This window comes from Phascolarctos cinereus, unplaced genomic scaffold (assembly GCF_003287225.1).
Source record: "Phascolarctos cinereus isolate Bilbo 61053 unplaced genomic scaffold, phaCin_HiC Scaffold_2;HRSCAF=192, whole genome shotgun sequence".
In the NCBI taxonomy this organism is placed as follows: domain Eukaryota; kingdom Metazoa; phylum Chordata; class Mammalia; order Diprotodontia; family Phascolarctidae; genus Phascolarctos; species Phascolarctos cinereus.
The window spans coordinates 258,768,220-258,790,146 of NW_027555625.1; the positions used below are offsets into that span (position 1 = coordinate 258,768,220).

At 42.9% G+C, this 21,927-nt stretch overlaps 1 protein-coding gene and 1 long non-coding RNA gene across 5 annotated transcripts in view; one reads left to right on the forward strand and one right to left on the reverse strand.

Annotated features, from left to right (window-relative positions):
- Positions 1 to 863: 863 nt before the first annotated feature.
- Positions 864 to 21,445, reverse strand: LOC110205350 (uncharacterized). Its single transcript, XR_002323557.2, has 5 exons — positions 21,342 to 21,445; positions 10,001 to 10,161; positions 9,295 to 9,528; positions 6,647 to 6,773; positions 864 to 1,043 (listed from the first exon to the last, which is right to left on the reverse strand). It is a non-coding gene; the product is annotated as an uncharacterized LOC110205350 (long non-coding RNA).
- Positions 13,979 to 21,927, forward strand: part of EGFL7 (EGF like domain multiple 7) — a 30,174-nt gene continuing 22,225 nt past the window's right edge. For 2 of the 4 annotated variants that reach the window (XM_078149960.1, XM_078149962.1), the window contains exon 1: positions 13,983 to 14,143. The gene's annotated coding sequence lies outside the window, so the exon portion shown is untranslated. Of the gene's footprint in view, positions 14,144 to 18,744; positions 19,035 to 21,927 lie in introns of those variants that run through there. The other 2 variants (XM_078149963.1, XM_020981908.2) reach the window with 2 other exon arrangements.

The window sequence follows — 21,927 nt, forward strand, 5'->3', positions numbered from 1 at the left end:
ACTACTGATTTCTGGTGCTCCGTGTGTGGCCCTACCTAATCAAATGCCATAAAGTCCCCTACTTCTGGGGCTACTACCCTATTGCCCCTTTAGTTCAGCTCACAGCCACACCCTTGCTACAGGCCTGCAGGGAACCTTCCCACCCATTGATAATCTTCTCATCCAGGAAAGTTGGTGGGGAGGGAGCTGGAAATGCTGAGTGAGTGGTTATGGGGAGGGCCTCCACTGAGGGCAGGAAGATGACCGGAGGCTGGACATCCTGTTTGGCTCTTTGGCCTGGAAACCTTGTGGAAAATCAAAACCTGCCCCATAGTTTGTTCTTCCTCCTCCCCCCATGGACAACCTGACTTCTTTGCACTGAGTTAGTTTTGTTATTGTCTATCTGCGAGGTTGGGGAATGGAGAGAAATGCTAACTTTTCAGGCTAGGAACAATTTCTTTTACAAAGTCACTGTGCCTCTTTTTCTAGGAGTAGATCAGGTAGACAATTCCCTATTGGTGAACAGAGTCATTATTCTCATGGAGGAGTAGTTTTAGGAGCAGAGGCCTGGCATATTTTTCCTTCTCTGATCTGGGAGCCTAGCTACAAATAGTTCCCAGAGATGGGGAAACCTATAGCACATAATCAATGGTTGTGTTTTGGACAAGTTAGAAAGGACCAGAAAGAGACCTGGGACCTTATGGGTCAAGTGGGTAATAGCTCCCACTCCTCCCCTATCCTAACCCTAACTGCCTCTCTTCCTTCTCCCACCCTGCTTTCTCTTCTGCCCCCACTTCCCTCCCCGGCCCCAAATCCCTGAAAATCAGACTGATAATTCTCAGTCTGTACTACTGTATGACCCAAGGCTAAGTCAGAAGCACATCCAAAGGCTGGTGGTCATTCATTCAACAAGCATTCATTAAATTGTGTATTAGGTCTAGAGGAGATAAAATGTTTAGATAAGACTGGTCCAAGTCTTCATGTAGAAGACACAGCTTACAATTCTCTGTTCTTCTGGGAATCAGCAGCATTTCCTTAGAAACTTGGTCCACCCTAGAAAGTGTCTGAAAGGAGAGACACACAGAAAAAAACATGAAAGGGGGTAGAATGTGGGGGGGGGCAGGAATCTTGATCTCTTTTCTATGCTAAGACCTTACATTCTCTCCTTAAAGCTTGCCACCCCTCTCTCCAATTCTCCCCCCCACCAAAGCCCCTTGTCTTAGGGAGAAGGCATGGGGCAGTTTAAGGCATTCTCTTGTGTTAAATCCTAAGGTAAAGCAACCAACCCCTCTACAGAGCTAGTCGGAGCTGAGGAGATCTAATGATATTCCTGCTTAACCTTTAACTTTTATTTCCAAAGCTGGGATAGTCAGTCATGTAATATTATATCCCAATGGCCCTTGTTCTTGCAGTCTCTGAGAATGGAGATGTTTACGGGCACCATTGGCTGCTAGTGGGTGTCTTTTAGAACAGAATCATAGCTCTCTACATTCTCTTTGGTGTCCCTGGGCTCCGGTCGGCTAGACGATAATGTCTGTGTTAAGCCAATAGGATGAACCCTTCCTCTAAAGTGATATCTTTTCAAGGATTCATGCTACTTTAAAAGAATTCTTAATTAATTCTAAAAATTCTTAATAAAATTTCTTAATAAATTATTTCTAGTTTTTTTTTTACCCCCCTCCTTCCTAATTTGCCCCTATTCCCCACCCCTTTAGCTGACCACTGAACGGCCAACTTAGTTTAGGGATAGTAGCACTCACTCAAGTGTTACACATGCTTTTTCTGCCACCTAGAATAACCTCCCTTGTCTCCCTTCCACTTATTGAGGCCCCTTCTATCATTTAGGGCTCCGCTCAAGTCTCATGAAACCTTGGCTATTCGTCAGTCCTCACTGATCTAATTTTCTCAGTTCTTATAGCATAATTTTAAAATATTCTATCTTGCTCTATCTTATATTATCTATACCTATTGGCCCCTAATTGACCACAGACAGCCCCCTCCCCCCATCCCAGCCATGGCTAAACTCAGGTCCCTAACCTTGGCCACAGAAGGATTTCCCAACCCAAGCTACAGACTGAGCCCTAGCCCCACTAGCATTCTTACAATGTGGCTCATCTGGACTGTCAGAGACTGACACTAAGATGTAAGCCCCATATCAATGGGACCCATGGTACTGTGCAAAGTACATTAGGACCATTCAGTCTCAAGACTTGTTAAAACTCTGGTCTAGGGGCTCTTAACCTTTTTTTGGGGGGGGTGATCAAACAGGGCAGCTGGTGGGGCATTGGATAAAGCACTAGAACTGGAGTCAGGAAGACCCGAGTTTTCTTTCAGAGAGACCTGAATCCAGCCTTGGACACTTGCTTAGCTATGTGACCTGGGACACATTATGGAACCTTCTTCTGCCTCAGTTTTCTCATCTGTAAAATGGGGATAATAACAGCATCTATCTTCCAGGGTTGTTGTGAGGATCAAATGAGAGAATATTTGTAAAGTGCTTAGCCCAGTGCCTGGCACTTAGTAGGTGCTTAATAAGTACTTATTCCTTTGTCTTCCCTCACAGGACCTTTTTAACAGTCTAGTGAAGCTAATGGATCCCCTCTCAGAATATTTTAAATGCATAAAATAAAATATATAGGGTTATAAAGAAAAGCAATTATATTGAAGCATAATTGCCAACATATTTTTAAAAATTTATGGAGTCTCTGAAATCTATTTGTGGACCCTTTGTGAGGGTGTGAACTCCTGCTTTAGATAAAGGACACACACACACACACACACACACACACACACAGAGTACAGTCACAATGAAGATCTGTGTCATGCAATGGAAAATATGCCAGGTTTGGTGTCAGAGGAAGAGGTTTTGAATACTGGCTCTGCTTCCTGTGTGATGTTGACCAAATCATCTAAGTTTTCTGGGCCTCGGTTTTTCCATCTGTAAAATGAGCATGTTGGAGTAGACAGTCTCTGAAATCTCACCCTGCTTCAAATCTATGTTCCTGTGACCCAAAGGATGTTTAGACAAGAGACAAGTAAGACTGGGCTTACCCTGGGTAGGGAGGCAAGATCCCTTTGTGGGGCAATGAGAAAAAAGGGAATCACATTCATTCTGAGTTATAAGTGCCTAGTCTCAGAGCCTTTCTTGAGAGGGAGAAGTGTAGTTGGTAACCAAAAATGAGGAAAGTGGTGCCATGTAAGTGTGAGAGGGGCAGGAAACAGAGGCTGGGGGCACCATGGGCAGACTTCACCAACTTCAAAGTATTGCCAGCTGAAGGATGGTCCTGGAAATAACTCACTGATTATCCAGTTGTCCAATTTGTAAGAGACATGGAACAGTCTTAGACTTTGCCTACAGTGAAGGTCTGGAGACTGCCTGAATCTGCATCCCAACAAACTGTCAGACTCACATACTTAGCACCCAAAGCTAATGAGGAGAAACAATGGGAAATTCCACAGAGGTGAAGGAACATTCTTAAATAGAATGTTCACAATCTCCTTAAACAATGAGGGAATGTTTCCAGCAGCCAAAAAGTCCTGCAATGCCTTGCTGTACTTGTTGGGACCAAAATAGATTACCATTTGGGTTGCAAATGCAATGGATCTTTGGCTTAGAATAGATTCTCCACCAAGGGCAGTTGTATGTTTCTGAAAGCCAGATGCAAGAAGGTGGTCCTAAGGACTGCTCTGTATCTACTTGACATTACTGTAGCTCCTGCTATGGAGGAAGGCCAGTGCTTTCCATTGGTGGCGGAGACTGGGTGGGAATGGGCATCACGGATAGCTATAGGTGGCCAGTGGCTAGTGGCCATCTGGCAATGTCTTCTTTGAAGGAAACACAAAGGCCTAATGGGAAACCCCACATAGCTAAGTTCTGGAGGCATTTCCAGTTCTGATAATCCAACATGGAACAAAACTTAGTTCTTCTTTGCTACTTTAAATCCTACCCATTCTTTAAGGCCTAGCTTACCTCCTCTGTGAAGCAAGTCCAATCACCCTAGCTCCCAGTCATCTCTCCCTTCTCTTAACCGTTAAAGCATTTAGAATCTCTAATATACAACCTATGACTGCCCTCTATTCAAAGAAGACATGAAAGTCCAATGTGTTTCCTAGTTTCAGAATTAGAAGGGATCTTGGAATATAGAACATAGCACATCAGAGTAGAAGGGGAACCTTAGCACATGTGAATGTTGGCATGAAGAATATGGAATGTTGGCATCTAGAAGAGATCTCAATTCAGCTCTCTATTTATGGAGCTCTCTGAATTCATGGAGGGGATGACAGTCTCACATCAATTGATGAAAACTGCAATGTTTGGGGGGTGGTGTTCACACTTACAAAACAATCACAAGTTGGACTGTTATGATCCCTCACTAGGAATGTCTTGAGCTCCTCCCTTGTGAGTGTGCTTGGTTGGTCACTTGAGCTAACCTGCTGGAACACTGTCTGTCATTTGTAGGATCACCCTTCTGGGAAGCTGACCAAGTTTGTTGTGCCCTCAAACTCCCTTTTCTGTCCCTTTCACTCCTATGAAGTGACTTTCAGTCACCTAAAATTGTTCTTAATTGGAGGAAATGTGGGGAATAAATGAGAAGAAAGAGGGTTGGTCCCTGCCTTTGGTGAGCATACAACTTGGTGAGAATGACAGAACCCACAGGCTTAATATAACACAGTCAGGAAAGTCTTGGGGTGGGGGTGGGGTGCAGATATTTTGTAGTAGAATTTGTTATTTCCATGTCAGCTAAACTTGGGCCCCTTTGAACTACAATGGGAATGCTGGAATATGAAAAGACCTTTTAGTTTAGGCAAGTCACATGCTATTGTGAGTACCTGTGGTACCTTGCCACTTAGCTAACCTCTCTAGGCCTCAGTTTCCCCATCTGTAGAACGAAAGGGTAATTCTACATGGTCTCTAAGGTTTCTTCTAACTTTAACATTCTATGATGCCATTTCTGTAACCTAGTTGTCGACCCTCTCTCCTCCTTTTCCTCCCCATCCCCCCCCCCAACAACACAGCTAAATGAGAATTTGAATTCTCATCAGGAAAAGTCTCTGAACTAAATTTATGTCTTCAACCCCCAACGCTCAGACCTTTATTCTTTCAGGCTCTTAAATGAGAGGTCATTCTCCCTTGCCTTTCCCCTCACCCCCTGAAAAATGTCTAATTCCTCTTGACGCAGTTCCCTTTCCCCTCTGGAGAAAAGTTTTTATTGTTCTTTAGAGCTGGCTCCCAATCTCCCCCTCACACTCACTTCCTGTTTCCTGGCTTAGAGGAAACACAGATTTCTCGACAGGCTAAGCAAATGCCTCTTTTTTTTTCTTTTTAAGGATATGGAAAAAAAAAAGCTCACTGCTTTGAATCCTAAAGTCATAGAAAATACAACGTAGGAGCTGGAGGATCTTAGTATACAGAACCCTACAACACAGAACATAGAATGTTAGAACTAGAAGGGCCCTTAGAGATCATCTACTCTGAAATTCCTCATTTCATATATGGGGAAAGTTGAAGCCCAGAGAGCGGAAGTAACTAACTCCTGGTTTCCAGATCATAGATTTAGGAACTGGAAGGAATCTTAAAGGTTATCTAGTCCAACTCCTTCATTTTACAGATGAGGGAACTGAGGTGGAGAGGCAAGGTGACTTTTGTCCCTGAATAGCTCAAAAGTTGTATTCCAGCATATGCCAGGTAGTAAGTGGCAGAGATGGATTCAAATCCAGGTCCCCTGACTCCAGAAGGATCTCTCCATTGAAAAAGGAGTAGAACCCAGGTCTTGAGTATGCACACAGTCCACTGCATTTCACTAAGATCAGGTTGGGGGTGGGGAGGGGAAACTGAGAGGTGGTGAAAAGAATTCAGTGTCACTCCCTGCTCTTTCCAACCAAACCTCAGGCTTGGTAGAGTACCCGTAGGAGCACATGATGAAAGCGGGCTCAAACTGCACCAAGCTAAACTGGAGAATCTTTTAAAGTTGCTCAATAACCACCCATTCTTGGGAATTTCCTTTTACTCTAAGAAAAAAGTTATCATTGTTTTCTTGGTTTCATCTTTTTAATAAGATTCTGATAAAAAAATAGCCCTGGGGCAAGTCACTAGCTGGTTATTATTCCATTACATTTAATGTCCCATAGATTATTGCACAGGTGGACAAAATCACTACTTTTTCTTGTAGAATGGAAGGATCAGGATTTAAGCTCATTCTCCATAGACTCTCTGAAGCATTCTTGGGATAACTTCGGAAGCAGACAGGACAACAGGAATGGGCACCATATTCTTTGCTCAAATGAATTTGTTATCCTCTGTGAGGTCTTTGCATTTTGAAAACTCGTCATTCTATTTAGCTTGGAGACAATGAATCATTGGTATGATGCTATCTATTAAAAACATTATTCTTACATTTTTATGGACCAATGTGATGTCTGGGTGAGAGTGGGCAACAGTTTGGTCTGTGATGATGGTTCAGCTCATTATTATCATCATGATCATTTGTTAGATTTTCACAGCACGTTAACAAGTGGTGTCATTTTGGAAAGTTTCCACTTATACCTCTTACCATGTCTATGGTTCTTTGTCTATTCTCTTTCCTTTCAAAGCACAGGACCTTTATTTTTAGTAATATTTTTTTTTGGACAAACCCTCACTGGTAGGTTAAACTTCCTCATTGCTTACCCTAGTCCTAGGGAAGTCTCACTTTCCTCTGGCCTCTGGACTCCTATGGGACAGGAGGATAGTGGCATCATCCTTATTTTCTTCTTGCCCTTACCAGGCTGCCAAGTTTCACACAGGACAGAGTCAGCTGGGAAGAGAAAGGGCACAATTCTTAGAGGATGCCAGAGATGGAAGGAGCCTTAGAACATAGGATGTTAGAGCTACAAGAATCTTAAAAGCAAAGAGAATTAGCATTTTTCAAAGTACATATTATGTGCCAGGCACTGCTCTAAGCCCTTTACAAATATTAGTTCATTTGAACCTCATAACAACCCTGTGAGCATAAACGGAACTGGGATCCTTAACTTCTTAATGTCATATTACAACCTTTGGCAGTTTGGTGAAGTCTATGTATAGGCTTTTACTCTTATGTTTTATTCAATGTTTCAAGATCCTGTCTAGTTCTGAAGCTAGGAAACAATTGGGCTATTATTACGCACTTTTTGAATAGAGGACAGCCTATAATCAACAATACTTTGAAATGCACAAAATAAAATATACAAGATTACAAAAGAAACAAACTATATTGAAATATAGTTATCAAAATATTTTTAAAAGCCGAATTCTTGAACCCCAGGTTAAGAACCTCTGATCTAGAACATTAGGATTGGAAGAGATCTTAGAATATAAAATGTCCAAACTGAAAGGAATCTTAGACCAAGGCATATTAGAACTAACAGGGACCCTGGGACTAGATTATCCAAGCTGGAAGGGAATTTAGAATTTGTAGTGTGAGAAGCAGAAGGGGCTTTAGGACATAGAATGTTACGGTTGGAAGAGACTTTAATCACCCCAACTCCCCTCACCTAACAGGAGGAAACTGAGTTCTAGAAAGGGGAAGGGACTTGTCCAAAGTCCCTTCCAGCTTTAAGAGTCTTTATAAAACCAAGCTAACAAGACTTGGAAATAAGATTCAAATGTGAGTTTTCTGACTAATTCCAACACTCTAACATATCATGTTGCCAGGAGAAGGAGTATTGTGTGGGAGAGGGGTGATTCTTATGGAAAAGGTAAGGGGATAAGGAAGGACACTGCTCATGAAAATAATACATTTGACTTCTATAATCCTATTCAGTTAAATTCAACAGTTATTCATTGGATGTGTCTTGAGTGCCTAGAACTATTCTTGACTATGCTATGTAATTTAAAAAAAGACACATTCTTCTCTTTAGACATCTCATGGGTCCTTCCAAGGATGAATCCATGCATTGGGAAGGGAACTTGGAGATCAACTATTCCAATCCCCTCGTTTTACATAAGAAGAAACTGAGACTCATGAAGAAATGAATTAGGATCATAGAATCATAAGTCTAGAGCTCCCTGAAAGGGACCCTAAAGGCTATCAAGTCCAACCTTCTCATTTTACAGATGGGGAAACTGAGGACCAGGAAAGTTCAATGACTTGCCCAGGGTCACACAGGAACAAATCATCAGGGGGTAGATTTTGAATCCAGGTCTTGTGATTCTAAAGCCAACACCCTTTCCATGGTACTACGTGTCCTTCTTGACCAAAGTCACACAGACTGGAACTCAGGTCTTCTGACCTGAACATGGTCAAGATCTATGTTCCATAAAGTGACTACTGGCTTCTAGAGCCCAATGGTCTTTCTATTATACCTTATTTTTAACCTCTGGGTAAGACTGGTTCTTTTGTGCCCCACATTGAAAGAACTGGTTTAGTGCCCTTCCCTCCCCGAGAGAGAGATGGGGAAAGGAGAACTATGTGTAAAGAATCCAAGGAGAGGTCTCCCACAGCCAGTGCTGGGTGGGACTCAGCTGATGAAGCAGGGAATCAGGAGGGAGGCTACAATGGCCTTACAGAAGAACAGCAAAATCCCAGGACAGGGGTTGGGATGTTCCAGTCCTTATTGTCACATGAGGAAATAGCAGGAAATGTCCGGGATTTTTTTTTTAATAACAGAGTTCTCTCTGATTGGGCTCTGGGGTCACAGACTTATATTTGGACAGTTCTTAGTCACTAAAACTAGATTTCAGCTTCTAATTGTTGGGAAGTACAGTCCAGGTATGACCCTGAGCAGGTTTCCTGGCACTATACCTGAGAAACTGTAAGGTTGACAAGGTTGGATCTCCTTGGGGCTAGAACAATGCTAGTGCCTTTGTTGGTGTCCCCTAACTAAAGCACCCCTGGATGAATCCTACCCATCCTTAAAGGCCCAGCTCAAATTCAAGTTTTTCTGTAAACTCTTCTCCTAACTGATTATTCAAGCAGCAGCGATCTCTCTTCCCCTTAGATAGTCCAGAATTTTATTTTTACTCCACACAATTTCGTTCCTCTGTGTGTTGTTGGAACATTATCCATGTTCTTTAAGGCTCAGTTTTGTTAGACTAACCTCTCAGAAGTGCCTCCCCCACCCCCATAGGCCCTCACCTCCCAATTCCAGGAGAATAGTGGTGACTTGGGCTATGCTGCCTGGACAACCAACCAAATTTTCTTCAGACAGTGCCAGTGCTGATTAACGTACAAATCTGTAAGTCCAGACCAGGAGTTTTTAGCTTTATTCTGTGTCATGAACCCATTTGGCAATCTGCTAAAGGCTATGGACCCCTTTTCAGAATAATATCTTTATGATGCGTATGGTGACACACACCTGTAATTCCTGAGGCTTATAGACCACTTGAGTTTGGGAGCTCTGAGCTTCAGTGTGGCTAAAGCTGATTGGTTGTTTGTACTAAGTCCAGCACCAATATGGTGGGCCTCTGGGAGCAGGGGGCCACCAGGGTGTCTAGGGAAGGAAGAGTCAGTCTAGGTCAGCAACTGAGCAAGTCAAAGCTTCCATTCCAGTCAGCAGTGGCTGCTGCACTTCCATGCTGGGTGAGAGAGTCTCAAAAAGAAAAAAAAAGGGTTTTAAATGCATGAAATAAAATGCAGAGGATTACAAAGGAAACCAGTTATACTAACATATAGTTATCAAAACATTAAAAAAAAACGACAAGTTCACAGACCTCAAGTTAAGAATTCCCAATTTAGACTCTCCAACTCTGACTTCAGGAAGTGTCTTATGCATACATCTTTGTTTCCCCTAAGCATAGGAGATTTTAGTGTTGGGCTCACCATAGGTATTTATTGAATTGAATGGATTGGAATTATGGAAATTCCATTTGTTTTGTTTTGTTTTTTTCATGAGTCTAGTGTCCCCTTACTCTGTAACAAATGTCAGTGGAAATGAGACCCAACTCCCCACAAGTTAAATAATTTACTCTTTGGAATATACTGGAATCTCCTTCAATGGCCAAGGATATGCAAATACTGTATGGCTTCACCAAACAAAGGGCTCAAGGCTTCATTTGACTCACCTCTTTCCGGGCCTGATTACTGTAAATTATCTCCCTGGTAGCTCAGTCCATCCCCTCCAGGACACTCAGAACCAAGGGCAGGCAACTCTTTCCAGCAATAGTTTGGTAAAAGTAGGTCCAGTTCAATGTAATCCAACAAGTATTTAGCCCAACGTGTTACACTATATATTCGGAGGATACAAAGATAGAATGGAAAACAGAATTCATTATTAAGAAGTTTACATTATACTGAAGAATATAACATGAAAACAGATGAATGAATGAATTTAGAACTCAGCACAAATCTCATCTTCTCAGTTCCACCCTCTAACTCTCTTCCCTCTGAGGTTACCTTCCACCTACTCTGTAAATATACATATGTCTAGTCATTTATAAGTTGTCTCTCCATTAGAATTTTTTTAAAAATTAACTTATTTTTAGTTTTCAACATGAATTCTAAATTTTTCCTCCTCCTTCCCTTCCCCCCTCCCCAAGCGGCATGCAATCTGATGTAAGCTATATATGTACAATCACATTAAACCTATTTCCACATTAGTCATGTTGTAAAGAAGGATCAGTGCCAAAGGGGAAAACCATGAGAAAAAAAAAAACAAACAAAAAAAAGAGAGAAAACAGCATGCTTCAATCTGCATTCAGACTCCATAGTTTTTTCTCCAGATGTGGATAGTATTTTCCACAATAAGTCTTTTGGAATTGTCTTGGATCATTGCATTGCTGAGAAGAGCTAAGTTTCTCAAAGTTAGTCATTGTACAATGTTGCTGTTACTGTGCACAATGTTCTTCTGCTTCTGCTCACTTCACTCAGCATCAGTTCATTTAAGTCTTTCTAGGTTTTTCTGAAATCCACCCGCTCATCATTTCTTATGGAACAATAGTATTCCATTACATAGAATGTTAGCTTCTTGAAGGTAGGGCTGTTTTTATCCCTAGTACTAAGCACAGTGTTTAGCACACTTAATAAATACCCATTGACTCATTGAAAAAGCATTTATTAAGCACTTACAGTGTGCCAAACATTAGAGCTACAGATATAAAAGCAAAGACAGTTCCTGCCTTCTATTAGCTTACATTCTAATAGGGTCAAGTCAGGTGGGTGGGAAGAGTACCTTGGTCCTCAAAGTTACAGGAATGGTGAGTGGGGAGCACATTGAAATACTCTATCTAGGAACAATGAGAGTTGACTTGTTCATGATTCCAGAGCTGTAGTAGGAGAGGTAGTAGGTAATAGGTTGTCAAAATGGTTGGCAAAGCTATGTAGAAGATGCCTAGAAAATAGGGAGTTAAGCAAAACATGAGTGAGATCTTCTTGGCATAGTGGGCCAGAAAAAGGCAGTCACCAGTGATAACATGAGGACCAGCTAAGTCTGATTATTTGAGAAAGGAGAGAGCACTAAAAACCTGAGGGATCAGCAAAGGTTTCCTATAGGGAAGAGGTTCATAAGCTGATCCTTGAAGGAAGTTGGTTATTCTAAGAAGTGGAGATGAAGTTTTTGCTGTTACAATATCATCCCAAAAACAAAAGGTAGAGAGGTAAATGAATGAATGAAAAAACACTTACTGCTTAACATATTGTGCTAAGCTCTGGGGATATAAATACAGAAACAAGTGAAGTTAGTCCCCATCCTCAAGGAATTTACATTCTAATGAGGGAAATAACACCCAAGGAGAATAGTGACCAAGGGTAGGGTAACTTAGTTCTGAAAGCTCCAGGGATGGTAAGTGGAGCTATAGTAGAGTAGATTGGTATATCCCATTCAGAAATCTTGACAAAGTTGATTTGATCATCATTCATGGTTCTCAACCTGGGAAGAAGGAAAGGAGAGGGAAGAGTTGGCCTGCAAAGGTGGGACCAAAGCAAGAATGGGATGGCTGGACAGTAGGGACTGAAATGAAACATCATAGCTAGGGCTTTCCTGAAATAGTGGTTCTGGAAAGGCAGTCATCTATCAGGACACTAAAGTTGTGAGGGAAAAGACTGCCAGAGAGTAAGGTATAAAAATGAAGATATAAGATTACTGACTACCAACAATGGTCTTCCCCCTAGAGTTTCCCAGCAGTAAGCTTGCAATTCCCTATATCATCAACAATCTCACCCCCCTTTCCTCTTGGAACTCCTTGCATTTGCAAGATCAGGGCCGAGGAGCCTATCTGTTCTAATCACTAACAGAAATGGCTATAGTGTAATTTGATAGTTCCCTGACTAAGGACTAAGTACTGCCATATTGGCTTTGTCCCTTCCACTCCATTTATTCTGGTGAACTGCTCTGATTTCTAGCAGTTTCAGGGCTTTTATTTCCAAGTCGCATCTCCCTGTCTTATAGGTTTTGTTTTAAAGAGAAAAGGAAATGAGGACACCCAAAGATTCATCACATCACTAAGGAGGCTGAGGGTCATACATAGGATTACAGATATAGAGCCAGAAGAGAATCTCAAGTGGTTATTTAGTTCAGTCCCTTCATTTTAGTGATGGGGAAACTGAGGCCCAGAAAAGGCTAAGTGATTTAGCTAATGTCACACAACAAATGGCAGTGCTGAGATTTGGACCTGACTTCTCTGACCTCTAATCTAGCACTTTTTCTGCTATATTATAAAAAAGGTATCTTGATCAAGGAAAGATTAAAAGCAGTTCTACAATTTAACTCAGACCCAAGAAGCAGGATTTGCACAGGTTATCTGGGTAAGGCCATGTGGATCCCTCTGTTGCCCAAGACAATTAGTCACCTGGGCCATCAGAGTCCTGCCAAGCTTAGGTTCAAGCTTAGGCTGCTAGATCAGCCTTCCTCAGCACCAACGACTCCTGTAGTAATTCAGAAAAGCCCTACCTTGTCCCTATGTCACCATGATCCTCTCCTTTTCCCAGAATTTTCCATGGATCTTCATTCCCCTAGGAAGAAGTCCATACTCCTCAGCCTAGCAGTCAAGGTTCCTCATAGCTTGGTCATATCCCACCTATCCAACTTTATCTCTCTTTCCTCCAGATGTAGTCTCTGTCTTCCAGATGTAACTCCTGTCCTATAAGAACTTTTAGTTTCATTGGGAAGAAAAGGCTAATGTTAAAAAATAGGGGTAGGGGGTAATTAGGGAGTTTGTGAGAAGTGTCCAAGAAATGGTACACATAGTAAATGCTTATAGGGCATTGAAGGGAAGGAGAGATAAGTGTTATCTGGACAGGTCAAAGAAAGCTCTAAAGAGAAGATGGGAAGCAAGCTGGGCCTTCAAGGATTAGTAGAAATAAAAGTTAGAAAGGAGACAGAGAGCATTCCAAATAAGGGAATGAGTCAAGGAAAGATATAGAGAAAGGAAAGCTGAACAGTATTGACAAGACCAGTTTTGCTAGAGTAGAGGGTTCACCTAGGAGACCAGTGGGGCCGGACTTAGTTGTAGATGTCCCTATTTGGGGGGTAATATTTTCCAAGACTGTTACAACACTGAAATCAATGTGGCCCACTGATCAGGGCAAGCCATTTCTGAGGAGAGAATTTGGGAGTCTCTTTAAGAAGGTCACATGGGAAATTTTTGAAGGACCCCCAAATTGGATCAGCCTGTGGATTTTCCAGAACCCAGAAGGTGCCTATCAACTCTAAAGAATGGAACTTTCTCCTACTTGATCCTTTCATCTCTTAAAAAAGACTCCACTATAGTTATCCTGTAAAATAAAGATAAGTGTAAATGATGACTATCAGTCCCTACCCCTACATTCCCAATGAAGAGACAGCAGTCAGTTCACTCACTGAGTCACAGTTCGCCTCCACCAACCTAGAAATACTCAACAGCCTCTCTGGCAATCTGGTCCCTGCTCCTGTTATTTAAAACACCATTCACTATCCTGCCTGCCTTGGCCAGCTGCTGGCTCAACCTAACTGGTTCCAATGGTGTGATAAACAGGAAATGGTGTTTTTTCTCCTCTTCTCAACATGTTCATTCTCCTCTTCCCACCTCTTCTGGCTCAAATGGAGGTGTCACCAGTGCCCATATGTCACATGGTAGTTTGGGATGTGCAATAGAGCCTTAGTCAAGGGTTCTGACCTTTCCTGCTGAACTGGAGCCTGGGGAAACATGGCAGCAAGTGATCTCAGGCAAGGACAGGGGCTCTGCCTTTCTCAGCCAATTTGCCGTGCATCTGGCCTGCAGAACTAGGAAAAGGTAACTCACTTAATTTCTTGAGGGGAAGGGCTGGAGCCAAGTCATCTTTAGGAGAAACTTAGAACCATAAAATCTTAGCGGTAGATAAGTGAGTTAACCTAGTCTATCGCCTGCATTTGAAACTGAGGCCTCGGAAAGGAGTGGTCCTGAGGTTGCCCTGGGAGTTATTTGGGAAAGCCAAGACTATAATCCAGGTCTCCTGTCTCCCAGTGCATTGCTTTTTTCACTTTGCCATACTACCTCTTCCCCTAAAACTCCAGGTTCATCCACCAGTCTGTAGTGCCAGCTCTTTTCTCTTAAAGAGCAAAGCTAGAAAGAATTCATGTCATCATCTGGGAAGCTAGAGTGAGTTCTGAAAAATGAAAATATTTCATGTTTTACTGAGAATCCAAACAGCTGGTTTGGGATTGGAAGGGGATCTGGATGGAAGATTTTAAAGCCACTTTATTAAAGGTGACTTTGAGGGCTATTGTATACAAGATTTCTACCCTGGTGGGGAAGTACTTTCTTAAAAAAAAAAAAGAATGAAATCTACTCCCATCTGAGTTGTAGAGAATGTGTATTAAGGTTCTAGTAAATAACAAGAGTGAAATAGCCATCCTCTAAGGTTCTTTCCGACTCTAAGATTCAGTGACCTAATGTTTGTTCATCCATCTAACAAACGTCTTCTGTGCGCCCAGCTTTGCCCCAAAGAAATAAATTGGATAGTGTGTCTACTTTCAGAAAGCTTGCCTTCTCTTAGGTGGGATAATACATATATGGACATAAATAACTATAATCCATTGCTGTAGAGCTTCATGAGAGCCAGCATTGCCAAGTGGATAGAGGGTTATCCTTGGAGTTAGAAGGTCTAGGTTTAATTCTTGCCTCTGACACTACAAGTTCCTACTAAGATGATAAAGTTCAGAAGAGGTCTGCATCTACATTGGTGGATGGAATTTCTACCCTGAGAGTTCCCTACATGACTAGTATCAAGCTCAGAAAGAAACAAGGGTCACTAAACCATACATAAGGATTCCAGCAGGCTGAATGTTGACTTAGAAAACTACATATTAAAATTATTTATGTTCTATTGGATTTTATTTATTTTTTAAAATATTTCCCAATTATATTTTAATTTGGTTTGACCCACACTCAAGGGTGCTGCAGGCTTGTGCTTGACCCCTCTGTCTCACACCAATAAAATGACAGGCCAAGACAAAAAAATAAAGTTCACAAAAAATTTCACTGATGGCTAAGAGAATTAGGGATGGCTTAACCGAGGGGTGGAGATACACCAGAGAGCAATAGATGGAGATGAGGGGTGGGAGGGAAGTAGAGCACCCAAAGCATTGTAAAGACTAGAATCAAGTCAATGAGTCAGAAGAGGCAGGAAAATATCAAGCATGGGAGAAGAATAGTAGGAATAAGGCTGTGAGATAGAGGCAGGGTTAAGGCCCCCAGAAAGACCCTGGCAAAGTGCATAGATGGGGCCCTAGAATTAGGTCTCTAGTCCTCTCACATGAACACAAGGTGATTCAACCAATCAATCAATCAGTCAAAAGCATTTATGAAATACCTATTACATGCCAGGCACTGTGCAAAGTACTAGGGATACAAAGGCAAAAATGAAATGGTACTTGCCCTCAAGGAACTTATATTCTGTCACAGGAGACCCCAAGTACTCATATCAGATATATATTAGATACAATGTAAATATAAAGTAATATGGGGGAGCTGAGAGGAACAAAGACACTAATAACTGATTAAATCTGAATTTATGTCCAAAAATAGGGCTCTGAATGGATAGAATAAGAAAAGAGTTAGTAGTGGAGAAAGCTGGGGCGGGGGGAAATCATAATGCTACACCAGCCAGACCAGGCAGGCCCATACCCATAGGGTACCTCAGCTGAGAGGGCCAGAATGTTGACAACAAAGAGCTTAGTTTACATGTTTGCAGGGGCTGGCTCTAAAGGTTAACAATATCTGGGATTCCTTAAAATCAGATCAGAATACCCCACATCCTCCGGGGTGGAGCAAGCCCTAGAAAGAATTTGGGGACAAGAGGGTTGGGGCTGGGCAGTCTCAAAGGAGGTCAGAATTAGAGGAAGGGGGCCCCTGGAGTCAAGCCTGCCTCACTTTCCTAGAACAAAGCTGGTAACATTTCCTGCCCCTCCCACTCTGTGTAGCAACTGGCTTGGTCTCTTGTACATAGAGCTCAATTATGCCAGAGTTGAATATTTTAGGGACCCATGATTATCCGTGTGAATACTCCTCCTTTTACCAGTACATATCAAGAACCCTCCCAACTGTCTTTGGGAGTTGTTGTGATCATAACATTTATCACCAACTGTCTCAAGGAGGTAATGGAGGAAGGACCTCCAGCCTCCAGTCTAAGGACGTAATGTCTGTTGCAGAGCCCACACTTGAAGCCTTTTCAGCTTGTTGGAACCTATCAGGACTTGGGCTCCCCTGCTATAACCTTGGAGAATGCAGGGTCACCTTCACCACACCGTGACAAGACAGGGAAGGGGATGATTCTAGTGGAAGGTCTCAAGTGTTAGTTAAATGGATGTGGGTGGTCCCTGGGAAAAATCTCTGAACTGGGGGACTGGAGGAATGGAGTGAGGGCTGGATTTGAGGTCAAAGGAGCTGGTTTGAATCTTGACTCTGTCACTTGATACCTGTGTGGCCTTCAACAAGTCACGTAGCCCTTCTTGAATTCAGTTTCCTCATCTGTGAAATGAGAGAGTTGAACTAGAGTTGCAGCTCTAAATCTATAATTCTATGTCCCTAATCCTAACTAACTGTGACCTTGGACAAGTCAACTCCCTTCTCCAGATCTTATTTCTCCAGTGAAGTACTTAGATTCGATGGAGTTTACAGACTAGATTACCTGGGGGACAGGCCTGAGTGTAAAGACATTTATCCACTGGGGTAAGAAAGCTAAGGAATTTGTACCAAGCTACAGGATATGGTATCTCCCTGTCTCTTGGCTCAGAAACACCTATCTATTTCTCTTACTGCCTTCCCTGAGGGGTTTTTATGGGCACTCTGCAAGCTTACTGTCTCTTTGTCTGACTCATTCCCTTTGGGAAGGGGATAAATCAAAGCTGAGTTCCTCTCCCAGCAACAGCTGGTGTTCTGTTCTCAACCTGATGGATTTCACCAGCCAGAATTGGAAAGATTCTGGAATTTCTTCCATCTCTCTGCCAACCGCCTCTCCCCACCCCCCCCACCCCCACCCCCACCCCCAAGAATTCCACTTAAGTTCTCAGACTCAGGTCTTCTGGCCTCCCAGAGGGTGTTTGACACAAAGAACTGAGGACCAAATTCCTCTCTAAGTTCTCTGTGTTGGGGGAGATTCATAGAATCATATGATTGAGAGCTGGAAGGGAGAGAGAGGTCATTCAGCCCAACCCCTTCATTTTACAGATGAAGAAACAGGGGCCCGGAGAGTCCTAGTTGACTTGCCCAAAGTACATAGGTTCTAAGAGTAGAGAAGTTCGAACCTAGTTCCTCTGAATTAAATTACAGTGCTCTCTTAATCATAGTGCTATTATTCCCCAAAACGGATCTCTCTCATCCTGTGGCCTGAGGAGACTGTACTTTGGGAAAGACATTTTGGTGAAGCTTTAGACCTTCAGCCTTGGGGGGTGGGGAGAGGTCCTGTGGCTAGCCCTCAGTAAAGTAGAGGACTCATGTAGGTACTTGATAGGCACTGATAGTATCCTGGGATCATCGATTTAGAGACCTTGGGAACCTCATTTTTATAGCTGAGGAAACTGAGGCACACAAACATTAAATGATTTGCCCAAGGTCACAGAATTTGCAAGTGGCAGAGCCAGGATTTGAATCCAGGTCCTCTAACACCAAATCCATCACTCTTTCCATGGTTCTAATTTTGTGTTTATTGAATAATGTAATGGAGAAATTCAATTCAACATTTCCTAAGTACCCATTATGTAAAAGGTACTGTAATAGTAACATCTTACATCTGTCTGACACTTTTAGGTTTATTAAGTACTTTGCTTAAAAATCCTTCAAGATTAGCAGTACAGGTATCATTCCTCCCATTTTATAGATGAGGAAACTAAGGCTTAGAGAGGAAATGTGATTTGCCTAGGGTTATACAACTAGGAATTGTCAGGTTTAGGATCTTCTGAGGCCAAGTCTGCTACCCTCTTTCCCCTACCCTCTTTTCCCCTGCATTCGGAGGAAGGTAAGGCAGATATTCCTGATAAACATACTGAGGCCCAGACGTTCTCTGCTTGAAGTAACTAGCTCTCACGAAGAGAATTAGGGACAGGGTAAGGACTAGAAACCAGATCACTTGTCTCCCAGAATCCAGGGTTTTTTTCCATCACATCACACAGATTCTTAGGAACATTTTTAGGGACCCAGGTAGATTGATGCCCACTCTCCAGGAGCTTAGGAGAGACCTGTGATGTGGGCTACTGCTCCTTTTAGACTCTCCTCCCCACCTCCTTCCCTCCTGCCATCCCCCTACCCCCATCCCCTCAGCCTCCTGTTTGTTCTGCTGACAGAATTCTCTTTATCAGTGAGTAACACACACAGGAAGTCCGGCCTGGAATTGTCCATCCCAATCCTGATTTACAGGAGAAGGGAAGCATAAAAAGCCGCCCTTCCTTGCCTTGAAAGAGGGGCCTCCCATCTCTTCGTGAAGCTGACCACTACTACCTGACCAGGACAGACGAGAGAAGAAGAGGCAACAGGGATGGGAGGAAGGTGGAAGCCTCAACGCCTCCCTGGAGGAGGTGGAGGTAGCCTGGACAGCGTGATGAAGAGGTGTCTGGTGACCCTAATAGGGTTGAGGCTGGGGAGGGAGATGAGTTCTGGGGGCTGAAATGGAGGTGAAGAACAGTGGGGCTTGGAACAACTACGGAAGCAGGTATGGTTTGGTGTGGTATGGAGTCCATCTAGGGGAGAGGAGCCCCAGAAAGGGAGGGAAATGGAAACTTGTTAACCCAGTAGTTGAGTATTTGTTGAATGTCTTCTACATAGGACCAGAGAACTATGGATTGGATGATCCCTAAGATCTTTTCTGGCTCAAATATGCATACTCCCTTAATGTAGAAAGGAGAATACTGAGGTTCAGAGATGGAAAGAACTTACCAAGGTCACATAGCTAGTTAGTTCAGGGTTAGGACTAGAATTTGACAACCTGTCCAAACTGTCATCAATACATTTTCCTGTATTAGTCATTTTCTTGTAAGTTTGCATATTGTCTCCTAGAGTATGGTTTACAATGCCTTGAGTAAAGAACTATGCCTCATATTCTTCTGTCTCCCTTTTTAGCACCTACCACAATGCTTTACACACAGTAGGTCTCTGGCAGATGCTTGTTAGTTGATGAATGGATACAGACAGGTGCTCTAGGAAATCATCCTGAGATGGTGCAATAGTGAGGGAGCCTGTGCATTATTACCCAGGTTGAGGAACAGAGCCAGGACTAGAACTCAGGTCTCTGTGATTATTAAGGTACACAAATAGCTTTTCTCTTTTTTAAAAAAGCAAAACTAAAATGAGAAATGCTGAGGTCATAGCTATATGATTTGGTGGCTCATCGCGTGCTTTCTGTTTCTGAATCAGACACATGCTTTGAGTCAAGGAGGAAGAAGTCATCTGAGAAAAGCCAGGCACCTAATTTTCAAACCTAGTCTTCAAGATTTTTTTTTTGCTCTCCTTGAATGGGCCCTGCAGACTTGTCTGCTGTGTCCAGCCTCCTTGCAGCATTAACAATAATCCGTCAATTTGGAGACAAGGCTTCTGGTTTCCCCCTCATCTCCCCAAACTCTTTCACATTTATTTTCTTATTCAAACCTCCCAGCCTTGGTAAGGAAGGCAGGGCAGAAAGTATTATCCCCATTTTAGAGAGAGAGAAAGTGAGGATCAAAGAAAAAGCAAAAACCAGTTACTCGAAGTCATCCAGGGAGTCAGTGGCAGAGCCAGGCCTAGGAGCCAGGCCTCTAGTCTTTCCACCTGACCACAGCTGAAAGAGCCAGGGAATTAAAGTTCAGAGAATGGATAATGGCAAGTCAAGGGTTAAACGCCACCAAGCCACAGATAAGAGGCCCCGGAAGAATTGAGGGGTTGGAAAGAGGCTTTGTTTCCCCAGACTAACCACTGAGCTGGTTAATGGGTTTGGGTTCTGGTAGGTTTAATAAAATGGACTTGCAAATAGGTAGTAGGGAAGAGGGAGGGGTTCTCTTATTTCTGGCTTTGGGGTACTGTTGCTGGCCAGATACTTACTGCCCTTACTAGGCAGTCCTGGGACCCTACATGCTTTTCTTTACCAGGGACTATTCATCTATTCAGGGTAGCTTATACACTTCCCAAACCCTGGGGATGGGTTCCTGGCAGAACTATCCCTTTTGAAGTAGGGATGAATCTAGGATCATTGTCTCCAAGGCCCAGCCACCTAATTTTTAACCCTGAGGGAGTCCAGCAGGGTAGAACTAAGCAATGTCTGAGTACTGCTGGCTGGGTAAGACTGCAATGGAAATAGCTATGTACTAGAAAGCAGGAAATCTAGCTCCTAGATTTCCTAATTTGTTTCATGATCTTGGGTAAGTCACTTAGCTTCCCCAGGCTTCAGTTAATAGTCAAAGGTGGATAATATAATAATGCCCATCCCTACCTACTTAACAGGAGTGATTTGAACACCAAACACGAAAATGATAAGGGGCACTTTGAAAGGCATAAAAAAGTAGGTTATAAGTGAGGTGAAAGGGAAGGGAAGGGAAGGGAAGGGGGGGAAAAGTGGGAGTGAGGCAGAGCAAGAAAGGGGAGAAAAGTGTTAAGACCAGAAGCACAACCATATCCTGATTAATGCCAAAGAGCTCCATGAGAAGTATTCAAGGGAGCTTGGCCACAACAGGAAATGGGTGAATGTGTCATGTGAAAGTAGGCATTGGCTGGTGAAAGTCTGCAGATCTTTAAAGCAAAAAGCTTTCCTGACATTCTCTGTGGGGAGGGGGTGGGGTGGGAAGAGGAAGGCAGTGCTAGAAGGAGAGCTGGGGGGTGGGGTTGAAGGCTGAGACCCTTGCCCCCCTTTACCAAGCATAGTTCAAGAATACAAAACCAGAGCTGGTGAATTTAGAGTGAAAAGACCTATATTTGAATACGACTCTGCCCTTTTAGCATTTTCCTGACCTCGGGCCAGGCATTCAATTTCTCTGGGCCTCAGTTTCCTTACCTGTAAAATGGAGGACTTGAATTAAGTGGTAGCTAAGGTCTGTAGCAGCTCTGAATCCTATGTATAACCGAGGGTGGAGATTGATTCCAAATCCCCCAGAGTTTGACTCTAGAAAGGAGGAACAGACATCAGGAAAATGAGATTTAGAGACATAAGGCCAGTCCCACAGATAATATGCAGCAGAGGTGTGATTTGAATTCAGGTTCTCTGATTCCAGTTCAGAGGCTCTCTGCCCATAACCCCAACAAGTCAGGCAGGCTGTCCCACCAAATGTGACAATGGTGTGAGAGTTTGAAGGCCTCAGGGTTAGCACTCTAATTTTCTACTAGAGAGACCACAAAGTAAGGATATGTCTAGACCCAACACCCCTTCCTACCTGCCAGATATGATTGAATAGGGAGCTAGGCCTGCAAACATCACAGCAAGTTTAGTCACTGGCTACCTTGCTTTAAGTTGCCTCATTAATTAAAGCCAACAGGGCTTGGGTTGGAGAAACACCTACTGAACGTAGATGTATATGAAACAACTAATGTCTACAGAAGGGAAGAACCAGGAGCAAATTCACTAACTAGGCTTTGCTTCAAAC